General features: G+C 50.9%; 1 pseudogene; it reads left to right on the top strand.

Moving 5' to 3' along the window:
- Window positions 1-14,981, top strand: part of LOC141203876 (UDP-glucuronic acid decarboxylase 1-like) — a 90,225-nt pseudogene that overhangs the window by 38,318 nt on the left and 36,926 nt on the right.

Consider the following 14,981-nt stretch of genomic DNA (forward strand, 5'->3'; position numbering starts at 1 on the left):
CCATACCTGGTCCCCTAGCCCGAATCCTTTTGGCCCGTGTCCTCCATACCTCGTTCTCTGGCCCGCAACCTCGTACTCTGGCCCGCGTCCTCCATACCTCGCTCTTTGGCCCGCAACCTCGTCCTCTGGCCAGCGTCCTCCTTACCTCGTTCTTTTGGCCCGCATCCTCCATACTTGGTCCCCTGTCCCGCGTCCTCCATACCTCGTCCGTTTTGCCCGCGTCCTCCATACCTCGTCCTTTGGCCCGCGTCCTCGTCCTCTGGCCCGCGTACTCATCCTCTGGCCTGCATCCTCCATACCTTGTCCTTTTTGGACCACGTCCTCCATACCTGGTCCTTTTTTGGCCCGCGTCCTCCATACCTGGTCCTTTTTAGCCCGCGTCCTCCATACCTGGTGCTTTATGGCCCGCGTCCTTTTCTGGCCCGCGTCCATCATACCTCGTCTTTTTGGGCCCGCGTCCTCTGGTCCGCGTCCTCGTTCTTTGGCCCGCGTCCTCCATACCTGGTTTTCTAGCCCTCGTCCTCCATACCTGGTCCTTTAGGTCCGCGTCCTCCATACCTGGTCCTTTTGGCCCGCGTCCTCCATACCTGGTCCTTTTTGGCCCGCGTCCTCCATACCTGGTCCTTTTGGCCCGCGTCCTCCATACCTGGTCCTTTTTGGCCCGCGTCCTTCATACCTGGTCCTTTTTGGCCCACGTCCTCCATACCTGTTCCTTTTTGGCCCGCGTCCTCCATACCTGCTCCTTTTTGGCCCGCGTCTTCCATACCTGGTCCTTTTTTGGCCCGCGTCCTCCATACCTGGTCCTTCTTGGCCCGTGTCCTCCATACCTGTTTTTTTTTTGGCCCGCATCCTCCATACCTGGTCCTTTTTGGCCCGCGTCCTCCATACCTGGTCCTTTTTGTCCCACGTCCTCCATACCTCGTCCCTTTTGGCCCGCGTCCTCCATACCTAGACCTCTGGCCCGTGTCCTCGTCCTCTGGCCTGCGTCCTCCATACCTCGTTCTCTGGCCCGCAACCTCGTACTCTGGCCCGCGTCCTCCTTACCTTGTTCTTTTGGCCCGTGTCCTCCATACCTGGTCCCCTGTCCCGCGTCCTCCATACCTCATCCTTTTTGCCCGCGTCCTCCATACCTCGTCCTTTGGCCCACGTCCTCGTCCTCTGGCCCGCATCCTCCATACCTGGTCCTTTTTGGCCCGCGTCCTCCATAACTGGTCCTTTTTGGCCAGCGTCCTATTCTGGCCCGCATCCTTTTCTGGCCCGCGTCCTTCATACCTCGTCCTTTTGGGCCTGCGTCCTCGTCCTCTGGCCCGCGTCCTCGTGCTTTGGCCCGCGTCCCCCATACCTGGTTTTCTGGCCCGCGTCCGCCATACCTGGTACTTTTGGCCCGTGTCCTCCATACCTGTTCCTTTTGGCCCACGTCCTCCATACCTCTTTCTCTGGCTCGCAACCTCGTCCTCTGGCCCGCGTCTTCCTTACCTCATTCTTTTGCCCTGCGTCCTCCATACCTGGTCCCCTGTCCCATGTCCTCCATACCTCGTCGTTTGGCCCGCGTCCTCGTCCTCTGGCCAGCGTCCTCGTCCTCTGGCCTGCATCCTCCATACCTGGTCCTTTTTGGCCCGCGTCCTCCATACCTGGTCCTTTTTGGCCCGCGTCCTTTTCTGGCTCGCGTCCTTTTCTGGCCCACGTCCTTCATACCTCGTCCTTTTGGGCCCGTGTCCTCGTCCTTTGGCCCGCGTCCCCCATACCTGGTTTTCTGGCCCACGTCCTCCATACCTGGTCCTTTTTTGGCCCGCGTCCTCCATACCTCGTTCTTTTTGGCCCGCGTCCTCCATACCTCGTCCTTTTTGGCCCGCGTCCTCCATACCTCGTCCTTTTTGGCCCGCGTCCTCCATACCTCGTCCTTTTTGGCCCGCGTCCTGCATACGTCGTCCTTTTGGGCCCGCGTCCTCCATACCTCGTCCTTTTGGGCCCGCATTCTCCATACCTCGTCCTTTTGGGCCCGCGTCCTCCATACCTTGTCCTTTTGGGTCCTTGTCCTCTGGCCCACGTCCTCCATACCTCGTCCTTTTGGGTCGGCGTCATCGTCCTCTGGCCCGTGTCCTCGTCCTCTGGCCCGCTTCCTCCTCTTTTGGTCCGCGTCCTCCATACCTGGTCCCCTGGCCCGTGTCCTCCATACCTCGTCCTTTTGGCCCGCATCCTCCATACCTCATCCTCTGGCCCGCGTCCTCATTCTCTGGCCCGCGTCCTCCGTACATGGTCCTTTTTGGTCCGCGTCCTCCATACCTAGTCCTTTTTGGCCCACCTCTTCCATACCTGGTCCTTTTTCGCCCGCGTCCTCAATACCTGGTCCTTTTGGTCCGCATTCTCCATGCCTGGTCCTTTTGGCCCATGTCCTCCATACCTGGGCCTTTTGGCCGGCGTCCTCCATACCTGGTACTCTGGCCCGCATCCTCGTCCTCTGGCTCGCGTCCTCGTCCTCTGGCCTGCGTCCTCGTCCTCTGGCCCGTGTCCTCCATACCTGTTCCTCTGGCTAGCATCCTCCATACCTGGTCTTCTGGCCCGCGTCCTCCATACCTTGTCCTCTGGCCCGCGTCCTCCATACCTCGTCCTTTTGGCCCGCGTCCTCGTCCTCTGGCCCGCGTCCTCGTTCTTTTGGGCCGCGTCCTCCATACCTGGTCCTTTTTGGCCCACGTCCTCCATACCTGGTCCTTTTTGGCCCGCGTTCTCCATACCTGGTCCCCTGGCCCGCGTTCTCCATACCTGGTCCCCTGGCCCGCGTCCTCCATACCTGGTCCCCTAGCCCGTGTCCTCTGGCCCGTGTCCTCCATACCTGTTCCTCTGGCCAGCATCCTCCATACCTGGTCTTCTGGCCCGCGTCCTCGTCCTCTGGCCCGCGTCCTCGTCCTCTGGCCCGCGTCCTCGTCCACTGGCCCGTGTCCTCCATACCTGTTCCTCTGGCCAGCATCCTCCATACCTGGTCTTCTGGCCCGCGTCCTCGTCCTCTGGCCCGCGTCCTCGTCCTCTCGCCCGCGTCCTCGTCCACTGGCCCGTGTCCTCCATACCTGGTCCTCTGGCCAGCGTCCTCCATACCTGGTCCTCTGGCCCGCGTCCTCCATACCTTGTCCTCTGGCCCGCGTCCTCCATACCTGGTCCTTTTGGCCCGCGTCCTCGTCCTCTGGCCCGCGTCCTCGTTCTTTTGGCCGCGTCCTCCATACCTGGTCCTTTTTGGCCCGCGTCCTCCATACCTGGTCCCTTGGCCCGCGTCCCCCATATCTGGTCCCCTAACCCGCGTCCTTTGGCCCGCGTCCTCCATACCTCGTCCTCTGGCCCGCGTCCTCCATACTTGGTCCTTTTTGGCCCGCGTCCTCCATACCTGGTCCTTTTTGGCCCGCGTCCTCCATACCTGGTCCTTTTGGCCCGCGTCCTCCATACCTGGTCCTTTTGGCCCGTGTCCTCCATACCTGGTCCTTTTTGGCCCGCGTCCTCCATACCTGGTCCTTTTTGGCCCGCGTCCTCCATACCTGGTCCTTTTTGGCCCGCGTCCTCCATACTTGGTCATTTTTGGCCCGAGTCCTCCATACCTGGTCATTTTTGGCCCGCGTCCTCCATACCTGGTCCTTTTTGGCCCGCGTCCTCCATACCTGGTCCTTTTTTGGCCTGCGTCCTCCATACCTGGTTCTTTTTGGCCCGCGTCCTCCATACTTATTTTTTTTTTGGCCCGCGTCCTCCATACCTTGTCCCTTTTGACCCGCGTCCTCCATACCTGGTCCTTTTTGGCCCGAGTCCTCCATACCTCGTCCTTTTTGGCCCGCGTCCTCCATACCTCGTCCGTTTTGCCCCGCGTCCTCCATACCTGGCCATTTTTGCCCCGCGTCCTCGATACCTGGTCCTTTTTGGCCCGCGTCCTCCTTACCTGGTCCTTTTCGGCCCGCGTCCTCCATACCTGGTCCTTTTGGCCCGCGTCCTCCATTCCTCGTCCTCTGGCCTGCGTCCTCCATACCTGGTCCTTTTTGGCCCGCGTCCTCCATACCTGGTCCTTTTTGGCCCATGTCCTTTTCTGGCCCGCGTCCTTCATATCTGGTCCTTTGGCCCGCGTCCTCCATACCTGGTCCTTTTGGCCCGCGTTCCCCATACCTGGTCCTTTTGGCCCGCGTTCCCCATACCTGGTCCTTTTGGCCCGCGTCCTCTATACCTGTTCCTTTTGGCCCGCGTCCTCCATACCTGGTCGTTTGGCCCACGTCCTCCATACCTGGACCTTTTGGCCCGCGTCCTCCACACCTTGTCCTTTTGGCCCGCGTCCTCCACACCTCGTCCCTTTTGGTCCTCGTCCTCTGGCCCGCATCCTCCATACCTCGTCCTCTGGACTGCGTCCTCGTCCTTTTGGCCCGCGTCCTCCATACTTCGTTCTTTTGGCCCGCATCCTCCATACCTGGTCCTTTTGGCCCGCGTCCTCCATTGCTCGTCCTCTGGCCCACGTCTTCCATACCTCGTCCTTTTTGGCCCGCATCCTCCATACCTGATCCTTTCTGGCCCGCGTCCTTTTCTGGCCCGCGTCCTTTTCTGGCCCGCGTCCTTTTCTGGCCCGCGTCCTTTTCTGGCCCGAGTCCTTCATACCTCGTCCTTTGTGGCCCGCGACCTCGTCCTCTGGCCCGCGTCCTCATACTTTGGCCCGCGTCCTCCATACCTGGTTATTTGGCCCACGTCCTCCATACCTTGACCTTTTGGCCCGCGTCCTCCACACCTTGTCCTTTTGGCCCGCATCCTCCACACCTCGTCCCTTTTGGTCCTCGTCCTCTGGCCCGCGTCCTCCATACCTCGTCCTCTGGACTGCGTCCTCGTCCTTTTGGCCCGCGTCCTCCATACCTCGTCCTCTGGCCTGCGCCCTCGTCCTCCATACCTCGTCGCTTTTGGCCCGCGTCCTTCATACCTCGTCCTCTGGCCCGCATCCTCGTCCTCTGGCCCGCGTCCTCCTTACCTCGTTCTTTTGGCCCGCGTCCTCCATACCTGGTCCTTTTTGGCCCGCGTCCTCCATACCTAGTCCCCTATCCCGCGTCCTTCATACCTCATCCTTTTAGCCCGCGTCCTCCATTGCTCGTCCTCTGGCCCACGTCTTCCATACCTCGTCCTTTTTGGCCCGCATCCTCCATACCTGATCCTTTTTGGCACGCGTCCTTTTCTGGCCCTCGTCCTTTTCTGGCCCTCGTCCTTCATACCTTGTCCTTTGTGGCCCGCGACCTCGTCCTCTGGCCCGCGTCCTCATTCTTTGGCCCGCGTCCTCCATGCCTGGTCCTTTGGCCCGTGTCCTCCATACCTGGTCCTTTTAGCCCACGTCCCCCATACCTGGTCCTTTTGGCCCGCGTCCTCTATACCTGGTCCTTTTGGCCCGCGTCCTCCATACCTGGTCCTTTTGGCCCGCGTCCTCCATACCTGGTTCTCTGGCCTGTGTCCTCCATACCTGGTCATTTTGGCCTGTGTCCTCCATACCTGGTCATTTTGGCCTGCGTCCTCCACACCTCGTCCTTTTGGCCCGTGTCCTCCACACCTCGTCCCTTTTGGCCCGCGTTCTCGTCCTCTGGCCCGCGTCCTCCATACCTCGTCCTCTGGCCCGTGTCCTTGTCCTCTGGCTCGCGTCCTCCTTACCTCGTTCTTTTAGCCCGTGTCTTCCAGACCTGGTCCCCTGGCCCACGTCCTCCATACCTCTTCCTTTTGGCCCGAGTCCTCCGTACCTCGTCCTCTGGCCCGCGTCCTCGTACTCTGACCCGCGTCCTTGTCCTCTGGCCCGCGTCCTCCATACCTGGTCCTTTTTGGCCCGCGACCTCCATACCTGGTCCTTTTTGGCCCGCGTCCTCCATACCTGGTCCTTTTTGGCCCGCGTCCTCCATACCTGGTCCTTTGTGGCGCGAGTCCTCCATACCTGGTTATTTTTGGCCCGCGTCCTCCATACCTGGTCCTTTTTGGCCCGAGTCCTCCATATCTGGTCATTTTTGGCCCGCGTCCTCCATAGCTGTTTTTTTTTGGCCCGCGTCCTCCATACCTGGTCCTTTTTGGCCCGCGTCCTCCATACCTGGTCCTTTTTGGCCCGAGTCCTCCATACCTCGTCCTTTTTGGCCCACGTCCTCCATACCTCGTCCTTTTTGGCCCGCGTCCTCCATACCTCGTCCTTTTTGTCCCGCGTCCTTCATCCCTCGTCCTTTTGGCCCGCGTCCTCCATTCCTCGTCCTCTGGCCCGCGTCCTCCATACCTGGTCATTTTGGCTGCGTCCTCCATACCTGTTACTTTTTGGCCCTCGTCCTTTTCTGGCCCGCGTCCTTTCTGGCCCGCGTGCTTCATACCTCGTCCTTTGTGGCCCTCGTACTCGTCCTCTTGCCCGCGTCCTCGTACCTTGGCCCGTGTCCTCCATACCTCATCCTTTGGCCCGCGTCCTCTGGCCCGCGTCCTCCTTACCTCGTTCTTTTGGCCCGCGTCCTCCATACCTGGTCCTTTTTGGCCCGTGTCCTCCATACCTAGTCCCCTGTCCCGCGTCCTTCATACCTCGTCCTTTTGGCCCGCGTCCTCCATTCCTCGTCCTCTGGCCCGCGTCTTCCATACCTCGTCCTTTTTGGCCCGCGTCCTCCATACCAGATCCTTTTTGGCCCGCGTCCTTTTCTGGCCCTCGTCCTTTTCTGGCCCGAGTCCTTCATACCTCGTCCTTTGTGGCCCTCGACCTCATCCTCTGGCCCGCGTCCTGGTACTTTGGCCCACGTCCTCCATACCTGGTCCTTTGGCCCGTGTCCTCCATACCTGGTCCTTTTAGCCCACGTCCCCCATACCTGGTCCTTTTGGCCCGCGTCCTCCATATCTGGTCCTCTGGCCCGCGTCCTCGTCCTTTGGCCCGCGTCCTCCTTACCTCGTTCTTTTGGCCGACGTCCTCCATACCTGGTCCCCTGGCCCGCGTCCTCCATACCTGGTCCCCTAGCCCGCGTCTTTTTGGCCCGCGTCCTCCATACCTGGTCCCCTGTCCCGCGTCCTCCATAACTCGTCCTTTTTGCCTGCGTCCTCCATACCTCGTCCTTTGGCCCGCATCCTCGTCCTCTGGCCCGCGTCCTCCATACCTGGTCCTTTTTGGCCCGCGTCCTTTTCTGGCCCGCGTCCTTTTCTGGCCCGCGTCCTTCATACCTCTTCCTTTTGGCCCACGTCTTCCTTCCCTTTTGGCCCGCGTCTTCTCTGTTTGTACAATGGGTAAAATAAGTATTTGATACACTGCCGATTTTGCAAGTTTTCCTACCTACAAAGAATAGAGGTCTGTAATTTTTTATTGTTACAACACTTCAACTGTGAGCAACAGAATAGTTAAGGAAATAAATGGAAATCACGTTGTATGATGTTAAAGTAATTGATCATCTATCAACCATCAAGAATTCTGGCTCACAGCCCTGTTAGATTTTTCTTTAGAAGCCCTCCTACTCTGCCCTTAGTTTCTGTATTAATTGTTTCTGTTTATACTCGTTACTTGTATAAAAGACACCTGTCCACATACTCCATTATTAACACTCCAGCTTCTGCACCATGGTCCAAAATTGGGACAAAATTGTAGACCTGCATAAGGCTGGGATTGGCTACAGGGCAATAGGCAAGCAGCTTCGTGAGAAGGCAACAACTGTTGGCACAGTTATTAGAGAATGGAAGAAGCAAAATGGCTGGCAATCTTCCTTGGTCTGGGGCTCCATGCAAGATCTCGCCTCGTGGGGTAAGGATAATTCTGAGAAAGGTCAGGAATTGGCCCAGAACTACACGGGAGGACCTGGTCAATTACCTTAAGAGAGCTGGGACTACAGTCTCAAACATTACCATTTGTAACACTACACTGTCATGGATTAAAATCCTGCAGAGCACGCAAGGTCCACCTGCTCATGCCAGCACATGTCCAAGTCCGTTTGAAGTTCGCGAATGTCCAACTGGATGATCCAGAGAAGGTCATGTGGTTAGAGGAGTCCGAAATAGATCTTTTTGGTATCCACAGCCATATTTGGAGGAAGAAGAATGTTGAGTACAACCCCCAAGAACACAGTCCCACCCGTGAAGCATGGTGGGGGAAGCATACTTTGGGAGTGCTTTTCTGCAAAGGGGACAGGATGACTGCACCGTATTAAAGGGAGAATGGATGTGGAGTAATGTATCGTGAGATTTTGGCCAATAACCTCCTTCTGTCAGTAAGAGCATTGAAGATTGGTCGTAGCTGGGTCTTCCAGCTTGACAATGATCTGAAACACACAGTCAGGGCAACTAAGGTTAAGAAGCATTTCAAAGTCCTGGAGTGGCCTAGCCAGTCTCCAGATCTTAACCCAATAGAAAATCTTTGGAGAGAGCTGAAACTCAATGTTGCCCAACAACTGCCCCGAAACCTGAAAGATCTGGAGATCTGTATGGATTAGTGGGCTAAAATCCCTGCTGCAGTGTCCTCAAACCTGGTCAAGAACTTCAGGAAACGTTTGACCTCTGTAATTGTAAACAAAGGTTTCTGTACCAAATATTTAAGTTTTAAGTTGTATCAAATACTTAATTTGCATTTTTATTACATGAAATATATAAAAATCATACGATATGATTGTTTGCTTTTTTTTTTTTCTGAGATTCTGTGTCTGAGGTGTATCTACGATAACAATTACAGACCCCTCCATTCATTGTAGGTGGTAAAACTTGAAAAATCGGCAGTGTTTCAAATACTTATTTTCCCCACTGTGTGTGTTTTTGTTTTATCAAACTCTGAATTTTTTTTCGTTATGCAGTGTACTTTATTTGATAACGGAAATTGTCATTCAAAACTGCAATAAAACCATCATATAGCTATGTTACTGGAAAAATAATTAATAAAATTGTGGATCTTTAAAGGCAAGGAGGGAAACATTTCTGCACCTTCAAGGTGTTAGCGAAATTCTTTCTGAAAGTATGTGTAATTTAATGAACTTCTGAATGTTTTTGGAGTTGTTCATTTTTACAGGCAAGAGTTGTTCAAACTGCATCACAAAGTTTTATCATCTATTAAGCCATTTTTCTTACATTTTACCGTAAATAAGGTTTTTGTTTTTCCTTCTGTAGGTATATGGATCAGGATCACAGACTAGGGCGTTTCAATATGTCAGGTTAGTGTGTAATAGTGTGTGTGTGTGTGTATATATATATAATCTGAGAGAGAGAGAGAATACATACATCTCTATTATACAAAATTTCATTTCTGCCACCATAGTTGGGTCATTTCACTTAGTAAAGAATTAGCAAAATTCTGCTGACAGGTTTTACAGGCATTGTCATGTTGGCGCTGTTACAGATTAAAATGATACTTGCAGTGAAGAATTAAATTTTGTGGTTCTTGATTTTAAATATCGCGCCGGCGCATTCAATATAGTGGTCTTCAAAAATGAAACTAACAAAATGCCGTCCACTGTGTACCGAGGACCAATGCGGGAGCGTGCACAAGAGGCAGTCATCACCACTGCACATAGGAGCGCAGCGCACACAGGATTGCTCCCAACATATTTGGTATTACTAGTATTAAAATAAATTCAACCCCACTGTGCCGCCAATGTATCAAAATATAATCTAAATATTAATTTTCTGTCTGCCTACCTAGTGGGATACAGCATATATATACATAGTGATACAGAACTTATCAGACTGTAAACAGCATGGTAAAGGCAGTTGGTGAGGATATATAGCTAGGCATCTATTTATTAAATAGAAAATCTTTCTAGAGGTTGATGATGATGAAAAGCTTGATAGGCGATACATTGGTTGATATATCGTTAGATATTCACTAGGTTGATCTATCCATCCAATAAATGTATGGCTAGAAAATGTATTGATCAATATACAGTGGGTACGGAAAGTATTCAGACCCCTTTAAATTTTTCACTCTTTCATTGCAGCCATTTGGTAAATTCTAAAGTTCTTTTTTTTTCTCATTAAGGTACATGCTGCACCCCATCTTGACTGAAAAAATCCAGAAATATAGAGATTTTTTAAAGAAAAACTGAAATATCAACTGGTCATAAGTATTCAGACCCTTTGCTCAGACACTCATATTTAAGTCACATGCTGTCCATTTCCTATTTCCTTGTGATCCTCCTTGGGATGGTTCTACTTCTTCATTGGAGTCCAGCTGTGTTTAATTAATAGGACTTGATTTGGAAAGGCACACACCTGTCTGTCAGACCAAATGAGAATCATGAGCTCAAAGGAACTGCCCAAGGAGCTCAGAGACAGAATTGTCGCAAGACACAGATCTGGCCAAGGTTACAAAAGAATTTCTACATTACACAAGGTTCCTAAGAGCACAGTGGCCTCCATAATCCTTAAATGGAACAAGTTTGGGACCACCAAAAGTATTCCTAGACCTGGCCGTCCAGCCAAACTGAGCAATCGTGGGAGAAGAGCCTTGATGAGAGAGGTAAAGAAGAACCCCAAGATCACTGTGGCGGAGCTCCAGAGATGCAGTAGGGAGATGGGAGAAAGTTCCAAAAAGTCAACTATCACTGCAGCCCTCCACCAGTTGGGCCTTTATGGCAGAGTGTACCGACCGAAGCCTCTCCTCAATGCAGCAGAGGAAGATAGTTTACTATCGAAACGCATTGTGGAAAGGGCTCATTAAATTTCATTTTTTAGCCCCAATCTGTCATCTCCAGTGTTAATCTTTTTAGCGCTCCATAGACCTCTTTTTATTCAATCCACTATATCGCCTCAATGCAAGACATATGAAAACCTGCATAGAATTTGCTCAAAAACACACTCCCAGACTATGAGAAATAAGATTCTCTGGTCTGATGAGACTAAGAACTTTTTGGTGATAATTCTAAGCGGTAAATGTGGAGAAAACTAGACACTGCTCATCCTCTGCCCAATAGTGAAACATGGTGGTGGCAGCATCATGCTATGGGGGTGTTTTTCAGCTGCAGGGACAGGACGACTGGTTGCAATTGAAGGAAACATGAATGCGGCCAAATACAGAGATATCCTGGATGAAAACCTCTTCCAGAGGGCTCTGGACCTCAGACTTGGGCGAAGGTTCACCTTCCAACAAGACAATGACCCTAAGCAGACAGCTAAAATAACAAAGGAGTGGCTTCAGAGCAACTCTGTGACCATTCTTGACTGGCCCAGCCAGAGCCCTGACCTAAACCCAATTGAGCATCTCTGGAGAGACCTGAAAATGGCTGTTCACCAATGTTCACCATCCAACCTGATGGAACTGGAGATGCTCTGCAAGGAAGAATGGCAGAGGATCCCCAAATCCAGGTGTGAAAAACTTGTTGCATCATTCCCAAAAAAACTCATGGCTGTACTAGCTCAAATGGGTGCTGCTGCTCAATACTGAGCAAAGGGTCTGAATACTTATGATCATGTGATATTTCAGTTTTTCTTTTTTAATTTGCAAAAATTTCTACATTTAGTTTTTTTCAGCCAAGATGGGGTGCAGAGTGTACTTTAATGAGAAAAAAATGAACTTTTTAGAATTTACCAAATGGCTGCAATGAAACAGAGTCAAAAATTTTAAAGGGGTCTGAATACTTTACATACCCACTGTATCTACGAATGAATGTATCGCCTATCTACATGTTCACTAACTGCCTTTACCATGTTATTTACAGTCTGGTTCGTTCTAGATCCCCCCACTCTTGAGCACATATGCGATTTGCACTTAGTCGCATGCTGACTAGCTGCTCTCCCCATTTCTCTCAAAGCTCAGTGAAAAACCGACTAGTTGTTGCGTGACCGTAAGTATGAAAATCACATGAGTGAAGTGGCCATGAGATGACTGATGAAACCTGCCAGCGAGCAGAGCTGAATCCTGACGGTATATTAAATGCTATTTGGATTGGACTGGCATGCCACAGGGCTTCAGTTTATAATTAAAGGACTCGTCCGGTTTGTGATGAAAGTCTGCAGTCACTCTGTGACTTCAGGCTTCTGAAATATCACAGCGCATGCACTGCACACTTTTTTAAAATTCTCCCTTGCCGGTGGCAAGAGTGGACGGTCATGTAAGTGCAAGTATGTGATTTGTATACTTCTGGCCATATTCCGACTAGACGTGTCTGGCCTCGCTCAATTCATTTTCATCGAGTAAGGCCACACGTCTAGTCGGCATGTGACTGCATGTATGCAAATCGCTGGCATGAGAAAATCCTGACAGTGTGCAGTGCGCGTTGTGAGAATTCTGAAGTCTGCCGTCACATAGAATGACTGCAGACTCATTACAAACTTGGACAACCCCTTTAATGTTCCTAACATAAATACAAATATGAGAATTAGTCAGTATTACAAAAAAACATTTATATCCAGGTACCTGAAAGATGATGTTGTCTCTGGGAGTCGTTCTCTTTATTTTCTTCATCTTGTCCAGACTCCACACAATGCCCTTAAAAATAGCAGTGTCATTATAATGCTCCTGAATAAAAAATATCTGCTCTAAGCTGAGCCCCTGAATAAATAATTGCCCCTTACTATATTCCCTGCACAAAATATATCTTTATACTGCCTCCGCACACATCCCCATACTGAGTCTGCATCCATGCCCCCTCAAATTTCTCCTGTTTCCCCCTCCCCATATTGTGTCCGCACCCATCCCTCGTTCCCCAAACTGTGTCCTTTAATCCTATTACATCTTCCCCCATCCAAACTTTTGGGGGTCGGAGCAGATGTAAAAGGATTTAAGGACCCAGTTTAGGGGTGGGGGCAGATGTAATATTTGGGCCGCAAACTGTCCTTAAATCCTGTTTCACTGCCCCCGTACAATTAAACACAGGGAGCCGGCGCTGCACCTTCAGTGAGCTGGCTGTCAGCTTGACAGCTGGCTCAGAGGAGAACAGACTCCCAATTCGGGGGGGAGTGGCAAAAATGCAACCGCCGAAGGAGACTCCTCGAACCGCCGCATTAGTAAGCCAGTCTGCGCCCCACTGCAGGCTGCAAAGCGCCATTGCCATTTTGTTTTATTTTTTTTAAAGACCACTATACTGACTGCGCAGGTGCGATATTTAAATTAGGAGGCAGGTGACCTGCCATTTAAGGACAGAATGTTTTATGCGCATGAAATTACCCTTGGGGAAGTAGTAAAACTGCTGTCATGTAGTGGTCCATATTCATGCGCTCTGTATATGCTCTCACCACCATCACTGATTGGCAGCTTTCTGCCTATGCACACTGGTGTGGGCGGGATTATGTAGAGCTCTGCATTCTGAGAATCTGTAGATCTGCAGCAGATAAAACAGGGATTCTATCAAAATGACGTCAAGCTGCATTCAGATGCAAAAACCTGGTGACAGATTCCATGTAAAGGAGGTTTTCAACTAATAAATGAGAAAATTGCTGAAAAGATATTTTGTAAAGTGGGAAATTAATGTGCCAAGTCATCTATAGATAATACATTCAGTTTCACTCCGCGTGGCATTCCTTGGGAGTTGTGGCAGAGCGTAATGTTCAATCACTGCTGCCTTATAAATGATGTATCTATGGGTCCATTCATACTGGATGGCGTGAAGTGTGGGTATAAATATAGGTTTTATTGCCCTCTAGTGACCAATCTATGTATATATATACAATATCTTAGTAACTACAATTTGTCCATATTGTAATCGCGTAACAAAGCCTGAAGCCTCTTTCTTTTTTTTTTTTTTCCCCCCAGAATTAATAGTCTTGCATTTAATAAGTACATACTGTCCCCTTTTGTACTGCAGCAGTAAGAATTAGGTACTTGGTTCCATCTTATCCTGTGAATAGATAACTTGCTAAGTGATCCGGCTCTCCTCTTTTGGGGTTCGACCGCTGGGAATACTACTTCTCCATTTATTGTTTTGGGACTCCTGGAGATGGCAGTGCTATAGACACTGTATAGGGCAGTGGTCCTCAACCTTTCTTATCTGGAGAGCCACATCCAGATGCACCTTGGGGTAGTGACATCTGCTCCTGCTCTCCCCCAAAGTAGCGTCACCCAAATCCCAAATTACTATTATAATGGCAGCCAAACTTTCCCATAGAAATTAAACGGAGGCCGTATGCTTGCATCCAGTGGTTGTCACCTTACCCCGATTCAGTATGCTCGCATCAAGCACTCCCACCACACTATCACATCCAGCTGAAAGAATCTCCTGTGACTGGCAGGATCTTCGTACCTCCAGATAAATTAAATATATTAATCTCTAAAACCACAAGGCTGGTATATGTGCCTACAGATTTGTGCTACGGTGCAGGGCTAGTCACAGGTCTGGAGACCTGCTCTTTATAGCTTTTTACTGGACCTGGTGCTAATGCATCAAGCTGGCAGACAACCACGATCCACACATCATGGGCCTGCGAGTCACAGGTTGGGGATCTCTGGTATAGGGCATTCTGTAGCTCTCTGGATTGGTTGGGAAAAAATTGATCCTCTAAATAGCTTGACCAGGCTTTTAAGAAAAAAAAAATTTGTTCCATTTTACCACATTTTTGCGTATTACTTGTTGCAGATTTGAGCAAAGAAACTTGACAATATATCATAGTACTGTGCTAGTGAGTGGGGTGTTATACATTCTGTAAAAAGCCCCATTCCTGTCTGAGAGTTCTTGTAAGGGCAGAGACAAACTGCCATATAACTGGTGCGATGATCACATCACAGTGCCCGGCTGGCCTGGCGCCTCTCCTGACCTGAGCATGACAGCCTGATGGATTTCTGTGCAGTTGTCAAGCTCAGGTCAGGAGAGCAGACAACCAGTACAAGGTTTATGATGCAATCCTCGCACGAGTTATATGGCCGACTGTCTCTGCCCTTACTTTTTGGATGAAAAAAAAATAATAATAATTTATGACCTTTTAAAAAACTTTACTGCATTGTATTACTGTAGGGAGGGTCCCTTTTTTCCATGATGTCACCAGATTTCAGGAGACTAGTACATTCCGCTCTGATGACCTAAAATGGACCCCAGAGCTGTCTGTGCACCCAGAGTAAAACCTAAAGGGGTTGGGCACTACTGTAC

The sequence above is a fragment of the Phyllobates terribilis genome, unplaced genomic scaffold, assembly GCF_046119375.1.
Source record: "Phyllobates terribilis strain yellow unplaced genomic scaffold, ASM4611937v1 Scaffold_125__1_contigs__length_5108534, whole genome shotgun sequence".
In the NCBI taxonomy this organism is placed as follows: domain Eukaryota; kingdom Metazoa; phylum Chordata; class Amphibia; order Anura; family Dendrobatidae; genus Phyllobates; species Phyllobates terribilis.